This window comes from Toxorhynchites rutilus, chromosome 1 (assembly GCF_029784135.1).
Source record: "Toxorhynchites rutilus septentrionalis strain SRP chromosome 1, ASM2978413v1, whole genome shotgun sequence".
Lineage (NCBI taxonomy): Eukaryota > Metazoa > Arthropoda > Insecta > Diptera > Culicidae > Toxorhynchites > Toxorhynchites rutilus.
The window spans coordinates 170,731,231-170,747,487 of record NC_073744.1 but is presented as its reverse complement, the minus strand read 5'-3'; the positions used below and the strand labels follow the sequence as shown (position 1 = coordinate 170,747,487).

The following is a 16,257-nucleotide window of genomic DNA, read 5'->3' as shown; positions in this document are numbered from 1 at the left end:
ATTGTTGAGTACTACTGAGGGGAGGTGCAGTATCATTGGATCTGTAACACGAAGAGGGATCAGGCAGATGGACGTTACAAGAATACGCATACTTGCCTGTGCGAGGGGGTAGGGAACTTCGCAGGAAATTTACACAACACGTATTATACACGATCAACAATGAAATCGGACTGAACTTCACTTAAGATGCGACAAAAAGAACACTAACAGCTTACTCAACAATGAATTACAAATTAAAATGTGCAGTAGAACGGTTTTAAAATTGAATGAAAGATTCGCTCGGAATAGCATACAGTTGCGATACAGCAGTGATGCCAGATCCACATCTAAATGCCCTCACTGCCGAGTTTTGATTGGCCCGATTTACGGTTTCTCCAACGCAGAATTCAAACGCAATGTACATGTGGGAATCCGCTTTGCAAATATACATGCAAGTCGGAGGTAATTTTGTTCCCACCGAAATTTGTTTCCATAAAATGGAATTCAAAACAAAGATGCCTGGGGGAATCCGCTTTGCAAATATATGCAAGCTGCGCGTTTCCCTAACACGAACTTCCAAGCTGAGAAGCCTGGGAAAATCGTCATTTCAGTCACATCATAGGTATAACCCACCCAGTTTATTAAGGTTTCTTGACCAAAAAGACCAGCGTTGTTTGGGTAGTTCAGACACTCAGGGAGGTATGCTGTGCCTGTATCGTCAAAAGCAAGCAACTAAAGTGGCGGCGAGGCACAATTTCGTATACAATACCATTGCGAAACAAATCGCAGCTCGGTACAGCGCATGGTGATACCCAAGCAAGTGAAGAGCAATAATCTGCGCAATAAATTGTGAGTTGTTGAAAATAATGAACAATTAACAGTGATCATTTGCAGCCCGCATCAAGAGCACTTGCACAATGTCCCTAGAGACCGAAGATGGGGTCAACGTGTAAGGCGTTAACTAGAAATTTTTTAAATATTTGATTTTTTTTCTTCTCATTGGTCTTTCTCAAGGCTGAAAGCAAACGATGTTCCAAACATCTATAATTCCTGAGTTGAAAGTCGCTGTGATACAGATAAAAAAAAATTTAGAAGAAGGCATAACTTCAGCCTTGCTCTCTAACCAGCGATCAATCTTAAGACTGAGAGTTAACCCTAGGTTCTCCAGGGACCATTTTCCGCGGTAAATGAACTTTTAAGTTTGCTTTCATAATGCAAACAAGGAAGGAAGATTTTTTTTGTGTATCATAATGCATCGAAATCAGGAAACTTAAGCATTTATGAGGATAAAAATCTAATAAAAACTATTGCTATATCATAGTATTGAACAGCACGATTTCAATAGAATTAGAAGGCATTCATATATGTTATTAATCACAGAAATCCACAAAATGATGTTATTTTTGTGCAAAATCTGTGAATTACTTCATTGTGCCGTGATTTGAATTCCGGACACTCAAATTCAGAGGCCGCATCCGAAAAATCATATAGAACCGGTTTTTCACCTCAGCAGGAACTGGAGATGGTCAATCATATTCTCGACCTGCAAAATCAACTATATGGTTTGACGTCATATGATATCCGGGAAATGGCATTTGAATTGGCTAAGAAAAATAAGTTTACTCATCCGTTCAATCTCAAAACATAGCATTGTCACCGAATATCTAGGGTATGCTACATGTTGGGTAACACCATCCTTTAGTACAATAAAATTTCGTTGCTGAAAAAAGAATTCCATTGTATAAATGCAGTTTTTCTGGTCAAGACATCTGCTAATGTTTGGAATAAAAAAATTATTTTTTTTCGGATGATGATAAAAAAAAATAAGACAGATAGTTGAGTTTGAAAAATTTCTCATGGAAGGTACCGTTTTGTTCCATATTCCGAACAGTCTCAAATTCCGAACACTTTATTTTTAAATGTAAATTTACTAAACTTTTATGTTATAAATAATTGAACAATGAAAACACAGACATTCTTTGAGGTATAGTATTCATTTTGACATCATTTACAGGTGTCGGTACGGTGTATAATTTATAATATTAAACATTTTCAAAAAAGTGGCAGTCAGAACCAATGATATAATGTTTGCGTTGGCAAACTCCGTAAAAAACAAGCGTAGTTCATTTTTCAGTTTTTGTAGTTGTTTCAACTATTTTGTTTGTTGTTTTCATGTTAAATGCTAAAAAATGTATGAACCTACAATAAATGGGTGAAAAAAAGATATTTTATCCAGAAATCTTCATTAAAAATAATATTGAAGTAGTGTTCGAAATATGAATCAAGTTTCTACGAATGATTCAAATTCCGAACACTTAATTTTCAAGTATAAATTTACTGAACTTTAATGTAGTGATTAATTGAATAATCAAAACCCTGAAATTCTTTGAGGTATAGTATTCATTTTAACATCATTTACAGGTATCGATACAGCCTATAATTTATAATATTAAACTTTTGTAAAAAGTGACAGTCAAAACCGACAATAAAATGTTTGCGTCAGCAAATTCTGTAAAAAACAAACCTCGTTAATTTTTCAGTTTTTGTAGTTTTTTCAGCTATTTTGTTTGTTGTTTTCATGTTAACTGCTAGAAATGGTAATAATCCACAATAAATGGATGAAATAAAATGATATTTTATGCAGAAATCATCATTAAAATACGTGTTCAGAATCAAGTTTCTACGCATGATTCAAATTGCGAACACTTCAATTTTAAATGTGAATTTACCGAACTTGAATGTTATAAATAATTTAATTTCCAAAATCCTGACATTTTTTGGGTTACAGACTTCATTTTAAAATCATTTACAGGTATCGATACCAATATACAATCAATAATTACCACAGCAAAATCCTTTTTTTTTTGCGTGAATAAGATTAGCTAATTGACTAGCGATCATATTAATCGGTCCAGTAGTTTAAAAGTTATGATTTTTTTTTTTAATTGCATTTTTGCTGTTCGGAGTTTGAGACAAAAGTAATCAAACATATTTTTAGTTTTTCCCTTCTTCTTCTTCTTCTTCAATGGCACTAACGTTCCTAGAGGAACTTCGCCGTCTCAACGTAGTATTACTTGCGTCATTTTTATTAGTACTTAGTTGAGATTTCTATGCCAAATAACACGCCTTGAATGTATTCTGAGTGGCAAGCTCTAGAATACGCGTGATCACAGTGCAAGTAGAAGGAAATTTCTTTGACGAAAAATTCCCCCGACCAGAACGGGAATCGAACCCGAACACCCGGCATGTTAGTTATGACGCTAACCACTCGGCCACGGGAGCACATTAGTTTTTCCCTATGAATATATAATTGCAAATCAATTTAATGAAAAAATGAAAAAGAAGGCTCTATTGTATCTGAAAATCAAATTAATTTCGCGAAAGAGTACCATTTTGGGTAATGAGACACTGTTTAATGACCATTAAAGCGTAAGTGTTCGGAATATGAGACAAAACGGTAATTATATTAGCTTACTTGCAAAAAAATTTATGCCCTTGCGAGCGGCCTTACGGCAGTCAACCGGAACATTCGCCATGGCGGACGAAAACATGCGTATAGGCATGTTTTTCAGTTCTTTCTTCGTTTTGTTTATCAATTCCTTCTCAGTTTTGGCTACAACATTGTTGGAATAGATCTTACGCTTCAGGTTTGCCCAAAAATTCTAGATGGGACGCAGCTGGGGAACATTGGGCGGGTTCGCCGATTTGGGTACCACATCGATATTCAGCCGTTCCATCTCCACTAACGATCGCTTCGAGTAGTGGGCCGACGCCAGATCCGGCCAGAACATCGCGTCTTCTCTTTTATGATATTCAATTATGAACGACGCAGCTTCCGGCAGGCACATCGTACTATAAATTTCACCCACGGGAAATCCATAGCTAAAGCAGAGCGGCTGTGACATCCCCTGAACTTGGTGTGTGAAATAAACTGCACTTCGGAGCTCACTTCCTTCGCGGGGGAAGTAAAATACGAAGTGTCCTGCCAGTCGTTGCCATCGTCCATCACCACCGCCACGTTGGGATTCGCCGGGAAAATCTACTTGACCATCTTATCCAGCCGCTGCCGCTGCGTCATTGCCTGCAGCTCCGAAACCAGTGGACTTCCGCTTCCTGACATGTATGTCCATGTTCGCCAGGTACTTTTTCACTGTTTGGCCGGTTGCACCAACCTTCCGGCCAAGCGCACGCAGCGATGTAGTCATTTTCCTTTGATTTTCCTCTTCAGCATCCTTTGTGGCTTCTTGTCGCTCAGGGTCATTGACCGTCCGGAACCGGGCTTACCTTCGATGTTCTGATTGTTGTCCAATAGTGCCAAGATGTTGTAGATGCCGGAATGGGCGTATCCTGCGTCCACAAAGTGTCGCACGATGTCCGTTTTCGACGCGGCGGGGTACCATTCTTTGAACACGTACACTTCTGAACGGAGTAGCTTCACTGGTTTCACCATCACGGTTAGAGTTCGACTGATAGAGCTGTCAATTTTTTTCTGCTGACTCATGGGTTACTATGATTGATGCTGCATGGGTAGTTTCGTTAGTGCGTGTGAAGGTAAACCCATGAAAACATTTTATCCATTTTTTTAATGCAAACGTTATCCCAAAACACTGTTACTGATTGAAATACTATCCTGGATTTCTTTACATAAACATGTAAAGACATGTTGGACATGTTTTTCTCGATGAAACACACAAATGACCAAATCACTCCGCATCTAATTTTAATGGTCAAAATTCATCACTTCTATTTCATTATTTATTTATATGTTTGTATGTTTATATGTTTGAAGCTTGATATAATGATTAAACATTATTGATTGAGAAAAAAAAAGTGTAGCTCAGTGTACAATGTGACTGTTTTAGTTAGAACGTATTGGTTTAGAAATATTAGGCGATTTGCTCAGGGGCTGTCCACACACTATGTGAACAACTTTAGGGGGTAGGGGTTACGAAAATGTCCACGCTTGTCCACGGTGAGGGGGGAGGGGGTTTTGATAATGTCCTCGTGGACACGTTGAGTATTTTTTTTAAAGTAAAACATTCAAGTTAAAGTAAAACAATAAGTTAATAGTCGAAATTGAATGAGATCTGTTTTGTATTTATACGATTTTTCAAACTGCACGCCCGTCCTGAGTACTCAGTGTTCATCAATAAAAATATTGAACTGCTTGAGAGTGCTGCTCGGTCAAACATCTATATTTTTTCATATGACTGAACCTCTTTCCTGAAATGTATATTCTGAGGGTAACGCACATGAACTAGGATCCATCAGTTTATTCCAATCGGTAATAGAGGGCCATAAATCCGTCAGGATAAAGGCACCCAATAACACAAAGAATGTTGGATTTTTTGTAGTATTAAAAATCAAGACTTCGTTGTGCGGGTTGAATTCTGCTTTTGCTCTAGATGACAAAACTGTTTTTTTTTTTCGAGAACAAATTCTTCCTTGAGCGTACGGGCCGTATCTCTGGAGATCTATTTCTTGCAATGATGTTGTTCTTCATTGATGTCTGGTAATTTTTGTAATACGCTACTTTTGAGTTGACTGGAAAGTTCATGCTGCTACTGCTGATTAATTAAAAGAAAGTTTAAAGCCTCTTAAAAACAAAGAAAGAAGAAGAATTAAAAGAAAATATTAATCTCTGATGCACATGAATAAGTAGATTCGCTACAGATGTCGAAAATCACCGTTCATGAGAGGCGAGGAGGCGATCTGGCGTAGTGGTAACATCCATGCCTCTCACGCTGAAGGTCACGAGTTCAATTCTCACTCCCGACAATCTTCCAAAAATGGAAATACAAGTGACGAACCAGCCAAATGAGTTGAAAATCACTATAATACAGATAAAAAAAAACCGTTCATGAGAAACGAAACATCACGAAAAACATGCATGCAACATGCAAACATGCAACAATGCATGACCACATATTAACACCGAACGAAATAAAGTTCTGCATTCTGCATTTCAAGGTTGCAACATTTGCACAATCCGATAGGATTTGACTCGATCAGATTAAGGGGGATAGAGATATGAATTTCGTACCTTTCTTCGAGCTACGAAAAAGTAATACAAAGAATAGTTTTAGCATCACTATTTGTTTATCTATCTGTCAACAATAAAACAAAAATTGACCGGAAAAAATATATCCATCTAATTAGAGGCTGATCAAGTGAGGGAGTTCAAAAAAACGTTGTGCCATGGCGTACACGATTCTAGCCCTTCTGGTTATCTGAAACAAACAAATCGAACAGATTCTGAATCAGTAAAGATGCCACTATCGCATGAACCTCAAACTAGTCATAAACGTGTTTTTTGACAAAATGGCGGAAATTTGAAGAACAAAAATGCTGTTTGAAACATGTTTTTCAAGTTTCATGATTTTGATTTGAAAATAGTAAAGTTACGAAATTATGATTTTTTATAGGTTCATGCGATAGAGAGATGCATACAGATTGTATTCATATAACGGATAAGTAGAACTTGAGATATCGTGTAAGTCAGTTTGAAAAAAAAACATGTTTCGAGAAAAACGCGTTAATTGTTATGGCCGTACTAGATAGGACATCGCATCATTAAAATGGCTAGAACTTGGTAAATAATGAGATTTTCGAAAAGTCTCTTCTATGGTATATTCTTAAATGTCTGAATTAGAGAAACATGAAGAAAAAAATTTTTTTTTGACGTAGGACTACGTCTTTCATTTCTATACCGGGGTGTAAAATCAAAGTTTCGAAAACGAAAGCGTTACGCCGGAGACCGAGATTTTGAGCGTTAATAGCTCCTAAACAACTGAACGAAATGGTATGATAAACAGTTCATTCGAAAGATAAAATGTCTACGTGTTATATACTTGTTACTTTTTGATCCAAAAACTTGTTTCAATAGTCTTAAAATTGCTTTCAAAACAGGCTATTGAAATCACCAATCGGTATATAAGCGAGCGGCGCTCGGAAATCCACTCAGTTCTAATTGTGCATGTTGTCGCTGTTGCGGTGAAGCTCTTTATTTATCATGAAAGCGCGGATGAACGGTATCACCAAGAGCCTGTTTGTGCACCCTAGGCCAGAAGGGAATCTATCAGGAGGAGAGTGATGCCACAAACGGTTCCCTGGGAAGACATCGCTACACACACATACACGCGCGGCTATTAACAGGTGGTTATCGAGTTGGCATTAACCACTGGTGGGCTTCCAGTATCGAGGAAAATGTGGAAATATCTAATCGTTACTGAAAATAATCTGCCAGATCCTTTGGGAATTTTCAAAATATATTCATGTGAAAGAGTTTAATTGAATGTTTTCTATCCATGTAACACTGTGACCAAATACATTTGGTTTTGTGATTTTCCAATCAATCGCAATTAACAGGATAGCTTCTGAAGATTATTCTTCCCCATCAGTAGGATATTTCCGTATCCAATATTGTATGCGCCCGCAATCGATTATTGCTCAGTCGCCGAAAGTTCCGAGCTCAGAGAGTTCATTCCCCTCTAGTTTGCCTTCCAAATTGCCATCGTAAACCACGCCTTCTCTCGATTCAATCACGCACAAAAAGCATACTTAAGCGATATTCTGGTGGTGAGACGCATTCATTTTTCGTGAGCACATCGACAAGACAACATTGTTGCTGAGAGTGCTGGACAGCGAAAGATCGAGATCTCCCCTGAAACGCAAGCAGTTTGTTTGAAACTGTGAGGGAGCACAGAGAAGCCGATCCTTCAGGAGAAGAGAAGGTGACCATCGAAGCAGCCGCTACACACACACATACACGCACGGAATTCTTTTCATTTGGATGAATGGCATCGAGAAAGATCCGGAAAATAATCGACCAGTTCCTCTGGGAATTGAAAAATACATTCATGTGAAAGAGTTTATTTGAATGTTTTCTATCCATGTAACACTGTGACCAAATATGTTTCAATCAAGTGCTATTAACAGGTGGTTATCGAATTAGCATTAACCACTGGTGGGCTTCCAGTATCGAGAAAAATGTGGAAATATCTAATCGTTGCTGGAAAATAATCTGCCAGTTCCCCTTGGAATTGAAAATTACATTCAAGCGAAAGAGTTTATTTTATTGTTTTCTATCCATAAAATATCCATATAATACATTTGGGTTTGTGATTTGTCACTCAAGTACAGTTAGCAGGAAAGCTTCTGAAGATAATTCTTCAGAACAAGGTTTTTCGTATCCTATATTGGATGCATAAATCCTTGTGCCTCCAACGTAACGCTCTCGTTTTCGAAGTGCCCCAAATATTCATTTATTCATTCATTCAGAATGGATTTAGATTCTACTTCAAACAAATGATCTCTAAATCAACGATAGTCCTACGTCACCCTTGCGGTTATACCATAGATATAACCCACTTCCTGTTTTTCTATCTAGACTAGAATCCATCTTCAAGAACGCAACATTGTGCTAAGTTCAAATCCGACCGGATTCCGGAATAAGGATTTGTTTTACCGAAAAACACTTGAAGGGACTTATCTCAATCTGCGATTCGTTTCATAAACGCAACGAAAATACATATTTGTAGCTAATTGCAAAAGGGCAAATAATTCATAAGAATGTTGAGTTAAAAAAAATCTTAGCAAGTGAATGAAACCCCGAAGCAGGTTTTCGCTTGAAGAAAGTTATGGCTGGGTCTGGTAGGACTGGAAGAAAATCTGTATCATGAGCTTCTACCAAGTTTTAAAACCATGCTTTTTCTGTCCACGTGGTACGTGGACAGTACCTCAGGGGGTCCAAATTACCCCCACTTACCCTCTTCACTTGAATGACGTTAACGTCCCTGTGGAACTTTTGCCGTCTCAACGTATGCATTAACTAGCGTCATTTATTAATACTTAGTTGAGATTTCTTAAGCCGAATAACACGCCTTAAATGTATTCTGAGGGGCAAGCTCTAGAATACGCGTGACCACAGTGCAAGTAGGAGGAAATTTCTTTGACGAAAAATACCCCCGGCCAGAACGGGAATCGAACCCGAACACACGGCATGATAATGTGAGACGGTAACCACTCGGCCACGGGTGCACACTTACCATACATGCTGCGATCAATCGATACAGTGCCAATATTGGCAAAGTTTCGGCTTATAATAGTATGTCAGGTGCGCACCAAAGGTCGCTTAAATCTATTCGAAGCAGAACATTTTGGGAGGGGTGTTTATTGCTGAAATAATGGCATCAAATAATCGTTCAGATTCCATTCTGTTAAAAAAACAGGAAGTGGGTTATATCTATGGTATAACCGCAAGGGTGACGTAGGACTATCGTTGATTTAGAGATCATTTGTTTGAAGTAGAATCTAAATCCATTCTGAATGAATGAATAAATGAATATTTGGGGCACTTCGAAAACGAGAGCGTTACGTTGGAGGCACAAGGATTTATGCATCCAATATAGGATACGAAAAACCTTGTTCTGAAGAATTATCTTCAGAAGCTTTCCTGCTAACTGTACTTGAGTGACAAATCACAAACCCAAATGTATTATATGGATATTTTATGGATAGAAAACAATAAAATAAACTCTTTCGCTTGAATGTAATTTTCAATTCCAAGGGGAACTGGCAGATTATTTTCCAGCAACGATTAGATATTTCCACATTTTTCTCGATACTGGAAGCCCACCAGTGGTTAATGCTAATTCGATAACCACCTGTTAATAGCACTTGATTGAAACATATTTGGTCACAGTGTTACATGGATAGAAAACATTCAAATAAACTCTTTCACATGAATGTATTTTTCAATTCCCAGAGGAACTGGTCGATTATTTTCCGGATCTTTCTCGATGCCATTCATCCAAATGAAAAGAATTCCGTGCGTGTATGTGTGTGTGTAGCGGCTGCTTCGATGGTCACCTTCTCTTCTCCTGAAGGATCGGCTTCTCTGTGCTCCCTCACAGTTTCAAACAAACTGCTTGCGTTTCAGGGGAGATCTCGATCTTTCGCTGTCCAGCACTCTCAGCAACAATGTTGTCTTGTCGATGTGCTCACGAAAAATGAATGCGTCTCACCACCAGAATATCGCTTAAGTATGCTTTTTGTGCGTGATTGAATCGAGAGAAGGCGTGGTTTACGATGGCAATTTGGAAGGCAAACTAGAGGGGAATGAACTCTCTGAGCTCGGAACTTTCGGCGACTGAGCAATAATCGATTGCGGGCGCATACAATATTGGATACGGAAATATCCTACTGATGGGGAAGAATAATCTTCAGAAGCTATCCTGTTAATTGCGATTGATTGGAAAATCACAAAACCAAATGTATTTGGTCACAGTGTTACATGGATAGAAAACATTCAATTAAACTCTTTCACATGAATATATTTTGAAAATTCCCAAAGGATCTGGCAGATTATTTTCAGTAACGATTAGATATTTCCACATTTTCCTCGATACTGGAAGCCCACCAGTGGTTAATGCCAACTCGATAACCACCTGTTAATAGCCGCGCGTGTATGTGTGTGTAGCGATGTCTTCCCAGGGAACCGTTTGTGGCATTACTCTCCTCCTGATAGATTCCCTTCTGGCCTAGGGTGCACAAACAGGCTCTTGGTGATACCGTTCATCCGCGCTTTCATGATAAATAAAGAGCTTCACCGCAACAGCGACAACATGCACAATTAGAACTGAGTGGATTTCCGAGCGCCGCTCGCTTATATACCGATTGGTGATTTCAATAGCCTGTTTTGAAAGCAATTTTAAGACTATTGAAACAAGTTTTTGGATCAAAAAGTAACAAGTATATAACACGTAGACATTTTATCTTTCGAATGAACTGTTTATCATACCATTTCGTTCAGTTGTTTAGGAGCTATTAACGCTCAAAATCTCGGTCTCCGGCGTAACGCTTTCGTTTTCGAAACTTTGATTTTACACCCCGGTATAGAAATGAAAGACGTAGTCCTACGTCAAAAACAAATTCGGCGGATTTCCGTCGAAACTTTCTACCCGCACCAATTTTTCTTCATTAAACCGAGAAGTCCACTCTTCTCGCGGCTGACAAACCTCAACCACTCATCATCGCCCCCCCTTAATCGCTAATGGCAGGAATTACGCGTTACACAATTATGGGCGCACTTCACACCCCCATTTGACTCAGTTCCCACCGAGTGGACCAAAAAGCAGCACAGCAGAGAAAAAAAAAGCAATATCGTTGGTTGGTCGTCACGGTCCACTCGGGTAAATCCGAACTGACAGCACACCACCGTTAAGTTTCGCGGATTATTCCGAGCTGTGTGATAGATTTCAAAACAACTTCCCTCGCGCGTTTCGCGCCGCGCCGTCTGACATGTTGATGAGAGAGCCGCTGCTTTGGTTTTCTTTTTTTCCTGTTTTCTTCTTTTTTTTTGCAGTTGGCTAAGCTTGTTTGGCATGACGTGACCGAAAAAAATACGCTGCTCTCTTGAACATCGGACGTCACGTCGAAAATCACTCCGAAGCGTGTATGAATAACAAATATTGTAGTGTAGTGTTATTTTTGGGTTTCGCATTTCCATCCAAAGCAAATGTGTGTGTGTGTCTGTATGTGGGAGTGTTTTTCCACCTTGACGTTGTCAGTGGCGTGGATTTTGCACCGATTTTGGCTTGTTTTCGAGGGGAAACAATCGAAGAATGGAAATTGAATTAGATCATGAGTTCGACAGCTTCGTTACGTGCGCTAGTTGTAATATTGAGGTTTTTGTTGCAATGTTTCTGTGCCAAATGCCACAGAATGGGTTTGTTTTTGCTTTTGACGTTGATTTCCATCGGCACCGAATTGGATGTGTACCCTTGAGTTGAGGCTGTAATAGTGAAATGCAAATCATCGCCGCTCAGTGTCCAAATAGAGTGACTTTCTGTTGATCGTTCATAATTTAGTTCCACCCCTGCGGCATGGCGAAAACGAGTGTCTTGAGAAGCGGAAACTTTTTTCTTTCCTCCAGCTGTGGAAAACGCAAATTTGGTCCGCATGCCATCCATCCCACCATTCAAGTCGGACGCAGGAATAGACGGCGGCGAGACGCGATGAAATTAGTTAGACAGTTTAAACATAATTTGAAGCAATTTAGAGGACTTTTTATTGGAGTTTGAGTTTTTCCGGGACTTTACGAAATGGTTCCCGGTATTGCGGGTGGCATTCTGTGAAAATTCAATCACTTTGGCAGTAACAATTTTATAGCCGGCTGGGATTTTTATTTGACTGGTGGCAAGCGGAGGATGATTTTGGGTCTGCTTAACGCTGAGGAATTTTGTGGGAATTTAAAACCCAAACGAAGGAAAATTGTCGTCGCGGACAACTTTTTTTGATTGTGAAGGACGCGGGAGTAGTATATGAGACATTGTTTCAGTAACGTGAATGCCGTAATGCTTTTGAATCCGGACGCTTTTCAACCCGGACACTTTTTCATTACATTCCATATCATACCAAAATATCATAGCATTTTACCTAGCTGTTGACGAAAAAAAATTGACAAAGCTCAAAACAAATATTTGTGTTTCACAAACCTATGTTCGGAATAAAAAGCTCATTCAGAAGGTGATTTTACATCCAGAGGGTCAGGAATTCAAATCTTGAATTGAAAAGTGTTCGGATTTAAAATCACTGTACAATTAAGAGATTTACAAATTTGGAACATGATAACATTTTGTGGAATTCTGTGATTCATAACCTACATGGAAGTGTTTGCATTTTACACTGATGGGCGTAAAAAAATCCACCCCTGCCTGAAATCAAAGTACAGTGGAACTTCGATATAACGTACATTTTTCCTCGATATAATGTACACATTTTCAAAGTTCAAAGGAATAATTTTTGAATACTTTTTTCTGAAATCACAATAAATTATCTGTATTTTGAGACTGAAACTTGTTTTGTACCTTTAACCAATCCCGAAATACAACTGTTTCGTGATTCCGGATTCTAAATGAAAAAAACTTTAATCAACAGTACGAAGGGAAACATCATGGCTTCTTCGAGTTGAATTTATTCATTAACCTTAAACAAACAGCAACACAATAAAGTAATATAAGCTACGTTTCTGATTTTTTTTTTATTATGTTTCGATTTAACGTACAATTCGAAACAACGTACAATTTTGAAAGTAAAATGTACGTTATATCGAAGTTACCCTGTATATTGAAAGATTTTTCAAACTTTTCAGTATTCCATTCAATACTAGGTAAAAATTGGTAATTAGAAAACCATTTTGCTGTTTCAGTATCGTTGATTTATTTTTTAGAGAAACAAAAATTGATTTTTGTTCTTAAATACAAACATAAAAAAATCCATATTCGTAGGTTTGTTTTACCGTGTTTTCTTCATCGATGCACCCCTTGGTTTTGACAGCTGGTTGTGTTTACATCTGGCACAAACATAATTTTCGTAGCTGTTTAGTCATCTTTCCGTGCGTATTGACGCGTTTTGATGCTGAGGAGGCTTCCGGAAAATGGGTGGAAAGCAAATCTCAACACAAGTCCGAAATTTAATGAAATTTGACTTCCAGCGTAAGGAGTTTCAACGAAACATTGCTGAAAAGTATGGTGTGAGCCGTGTTGCTGTGGCCGATCGATCGGGAAGAGGACCAAAACGTAAGACTGATGCAAGAACGGACATCCGGGAAGTGGAGATAAACCCACGGACGACCATTCGAGCGATTAAAGAAAGGTTGAATCTGGACCTTTAATCGCACCATTCGCACTTTGCCGGCTGAACGGAGTGGTATGATAATCATTTCATTTGAAGGACAAAACGTCGAATATGTATATGATTGTTAATTATTGACCGAAAACTTTTGTTAATAGCTTAAGGGGGGACCCCTGTCTGGAAGGTCGGAAAATAATGAATTTTAGTGATTTTTTTCAGATGTAAGGTATGAAGTGAAGTGTTCGGGTATTTTGGGTATTTCTTAATGTATATTTGAAGATGTATTTTCAATTTTTTGAGTGCACGAATAATGATTATTACGCCGTTGACAGCTGGATGCATAAATGCTGTCTGAAAATCGGTACCATGCTGGTGATATCGGTTCTGAAGCAACGGGGTATCGTAGAACGAATTCCAATGAATATTTTGAAACTTTAGGACAGTACCTAAAGCGCTACATAGGGGTTTTTGAAAATTCCAAAATTGCCAAAATAGCGGCCATTTTTGTTAAAAATGAGCTATTTTCAAAAAACGGTAATGTGACGCTTTAAATAATCCATTTTCACATACTGATAAAAACTTTCAGCAAAATCGGTCGAGTAGATCCTGAGATATCGATACCACCAGGTTTCCACATGGTTTCGAGAAAAACGCATTTAAAAATTCGTACAGCAAAACTATATTTCTTGAGGTGATTTCATACTTTTGGCTGTAACTTTCCAACGAAAACAAATATCGAAAAATCCTTTTAGGACAACATCTCTGAGGGCATAAGCTACCCAAAAATGCCGGGGTCCTCCCTTAAAAATAACTTTGAAATAGGCTATTGAAATCACACAAATCAGTATATAAGCTTGCGCCCGCTCCTAAACCACTGTAATTCTGAGAGGCGAATGACAGAGGCGAGGGCACAGTACAACTTCTTCATTGCTCAAAGTTCACGATGATATACACAAATTTATTGATAGAAGGGGAGTTGCCTTCTTAATAATTATTGACTTTGCCAAAGCATTTGACAGGGTTTCTCACGTCAAACTACTGGAAAAATTATCCCACCAGTTCGGATTCTCTCGTAATGCTGTATATTTGGTTAAATCTTATTTAAGTGCTCGTTCTCAGGTGGTTGATATAGATGGTAAACTCTTTGCACCCATCAGTATACTATCAGGTGTTCCTCAAGGATCAGTGTTGGGTCCAATTTTATTTTCTCTATTCATCAATGACCTTCCCTCAGTGCTACAAACCTGCAGGATTCACATGTTTGCAGATGATGTTCAATTATATCATTGCTCAATTGATGCATCTGTCGACGAAATGATCTGTTCAATCAACAATGATTTGAGAAATGTTTCGCTATGGTCATTAAGGAATCTTCTTCCAATAAATTCATCCAAAACGAAAGCCATGTTCATTTCCAGACGGCATCTACGTATTGAATTACCAAGCCTAGTAATTAATAATGATATTATTGAATATGTTAATACAGTTTCTAATCTCGGTATAATTTTTCAGCGTGATTTAGAATGGGATTCCCAAGTTAACTCCCAATGCGCGAAAATCTATGCCGGATTGAGACATTTAAGGCTTACGGCTCGTATATTATCAATTTCAACAAACGTGAAGCTTTTCAGTTCACTTTTGAGGCCACACTTTTTTTACGGATTAGAGTTGATTTTGAATGCCTCTGCTAGTGCTCTAAATCGTTTAAGAGTTGCCTTGAATCATTGCGTGCGTTGGGTTTTTAACGTATCAATATATGACAGTGTAAGCCACCTACAACAGCAGCTTCTGGGCTGTTCATTTTTTGATTTCATTAAAGTTAGAAGTTGTGTTACCTTATTCAAAATTATCCATCAAGGTCCAAACTACCTCTCTGAAAAGTTGCAACCATTCAGAAGCTCTCGAGTAAGACACTACATCGTACCGCAACATAACTCCTCTCACTACAGTAGTACCTTCTTCGTTCGTGCAATTACTTTGTGGAATCAGCTTCCAACCTACATTAAAACTATACAATCAGCTGCAAAATTCTATCGTGAATGTATGGAATGGATAGGCAGAAGGAATTAGGCAGAATGGAACGGACATATATGATATATTTAGTTGTTTAATTGTTTATATGTATATTTAATTGTAATCAGTTAAGAGTTTTTTTTTATTTGAAATAATGTGGTTAGAACAACATAGACACCGATTGTAGAAATTTACAAGATAAAAAATCTTACTCTACAAGTATAGCAATGAATAAAATGAAATGAAATTTGAATTTCAATGAACTATCAGAATTTGAAGCCTGTATAATTCAAGCAGAAAAAGAAGAAGGAAATCCATTTCATTGTTATTGTGATGTGAGATGCGGAAGGTCACGCTCACACGCCTATGCATTATGGTTTCCTCTCTCCCAATTCCATTTCGTTTCTGCAGCCGAATTGAACCGAGCATTTAGCAAAAATCGAGATATCGGCGATAATTCGACACTGATGGGTGCCATCGACTATGGATTTGATAGCGAAGAATACGAAATGTATGATATTGTGTAGTGGATATTTCACCATATCGAAGAAATCACATTTAAGAAAGCAACGTTATAAAATTATTTGCATACGCATGCCGCAATCGATCGTCGGTTCCAATTGTCGGGAA

General features: G+C 38.2%; 1 protein-coding gene across 2 annotated transcripts in view; it reads right to left on the bottom strand.

Annotated features, from left to right (window-relative positions):
* The window catches only part of LOC129762160 (probable serine/threonine-protein kinase DDB_G0282963), a 581,734-nt gene that overhangs the window by 363,728 nt on the left and 201,749 nt on the right, over positions 1 to 16,257 (bottom strand). The gene's annotated exons all lie outside the window — the stretch shown is intronic.